Consider the following 2,216-nt stretch of genomic DNA (forward strand, 5'->3'; position numbering starts at 1 on the left):
GTGGCTGGCGCCTTAGCCGGTTGAGCTATAGGCGCCGAGCCGGCTCCTCTTTTTTTAATGTTAGTATTTAGGTAAAATCCTGTAAAAGCCACCTTTTCCATTTATTTATTTATCTAGACAAAAGCTGTCCCAGAGGCATGCAGTGGTATCCCATTGTGGTTTTGATTTGCATTTCTCCACACTTGATCTTAGCCAAAAGGCTGAGAAGTGATGATTTGCATTTCTCAAATGGCAGTGATGTTGAGCACCTTCTCACGTGCTTGTTAGCTGTTTGTATGCATATGTCTTCATTGGAGAAATGTATATCCAGAACTTTGGCTGATTTTTTAGTTGGATTGTCAACCTTCTCATTGAGTTGAGTTGTTAAGAGTTATTTACATACTAGACCCTTATCAAGCTTATGAGTTAACAAATGTTTTCTCCTATTCTGTAGATTGTCTTTTCACTTACTTGAGGACACATAAAATATTTGACACATAAAATATTTCATTTGGATGAATTAAAACCCTTTAATTGTAATGAATTTTGACTTTGCCAAATCCAAGATCACAAAAATTTACTAATGTGGTTTTTTCTAAGAATCTCATAGCTTTAGCTCATATATTTAGGAATTTGACCTATTTTGAGTTAATTTTCATACATGGTTTGAAGTAAAGATCTAACTTCCTTCTTCTGCATATGGATAACCACTTGCTCAAACACTGTTGAAAAGACTATTCTTTCCCCATTGAATGGTCTTGATACTCTTGTTGAAAATCAATTGATGGACTCGGCACCTGTGGCTCAAGTGGCTAAGGTGCCAGCCACATACACCTGAGCTGGCGGGTTTGAATCCAGCCCTGGCCTGCCAAACAACAATGACGGCTGCAACCAAAAGATAGCTGGGCATTGTGGCAGGCGCCTGTAGTCCCAGCTACTTGGGAGGGGGAGGCAGGAGACTCACTTGAGCCTAGGAGTTGGAGGTTGCTGTGAGCTGTGATGCCACAGCTCTACCCAGGGCGACAACTTGAGGTTCTGTCTCAAAAAAAAAGAAGAAGAAGAAAAAAAAATCAATTGATGATGGATATGTGGGTTTATTTTCGGATTTTCAGTTCTATTCCACTGATCTACTGTATATGTCTGTCCTTATGGAAGTCCTACACTGTTTTGATTATGTAGCTCTAGAAATTTTGAAATTGAAACTGAGTTCTCCAACTTGGTTCTTTTCTTCTTGAAACAGAGTTGCCCTGGATAGAGTGCTGTGGCATCATAACTCAAACTCTTGGGCTCAAGCGATCCTCTTGCCTCAGCTTCCTGAGTACCTGGGACTACAGGCACCTGCCACAATTCCCAGCTATTTTTAGAGATGGGGTCTTGCTCCTTCTCTGGCTAGTCTTGAACTCCTGAGCTTAAAAGCAATCCACGTACCTCAGCCTCCCAAAGTGCTAGGATTACAGGCATGAGCTGCCATGCCTGGCCGGACTTTGTTCTTTTTCAAGATTATTCTGGCAATTCTGGGGCCCTTGAAATTTCCTATGAACTTTAGGATCACCTTGCTCATTTCTGCAAAAAAGGCAGCTGGAATTTGGGTAGGGATCACTTTGCATCTGTAGATCGCTTTGCCATTTTTACAATATCAAATATTCTGATCCACAAACAAGGGATATGTTTCCATTTATTTAGGTCTTTAATTTCATTCACAATGCTTTGTGGGTTTGAATGTGTATGTTGTGCACCTCCTTGGTTGACAATATTCCAAAGTATTTATTCTTTTTTTTTTTTAGAGATAGAGTCTCATTTGTCGCCCTCAGTAGAGTGCCGTGCCGCAGCATCACAGCTCACAGCAACCTCCAGCTCTTGGGTTTAGGCGATTCTCTTGCCTCAGCCTCCCAAGTAGCTGGGACTACAGGCGCCTGCCACAACACCAGCTATTTTTTGTTGCAGTTTGGCCAGGGCCAGGCTTGAACCCACCACCCTTGGTACATGGGGCCGGCGCCCTACTCACTGAGCCACAGGTGCCGCCCAAGTATTTATTCTTTTTAATACTACTATAAATTGAATTATTTTCTTAATTTCATTTTCAGGTTATTCATTGCTGATATATAGAAATAAAATTGATTTTTGCATGTTGATCATGTATCCTGCAACTTTGCTGAATTCATTTACTAGCTGTTACAGTTATTGTGTGAACTCTCTAGACTTTTCTCTATATAAGATTATGCCATCTGTGAAGGTAG

Source organism: Otolemur garnettii, unplaced genomic scaffold, assembly GCF_000181295.1.
Source record: "Otolemur garnettii isolate 467f Iridium unplaced genomic scaffold, OtoGar3 scaffold00140, whole genome shotgun sequence".
Classification (NCBI taxonomy): domain Eukaryota; kingdom Metazoa; phylum Chordata; class Mammalia; order Primates; family Galagidae; genus Otolemur; species Otolemur garnettii.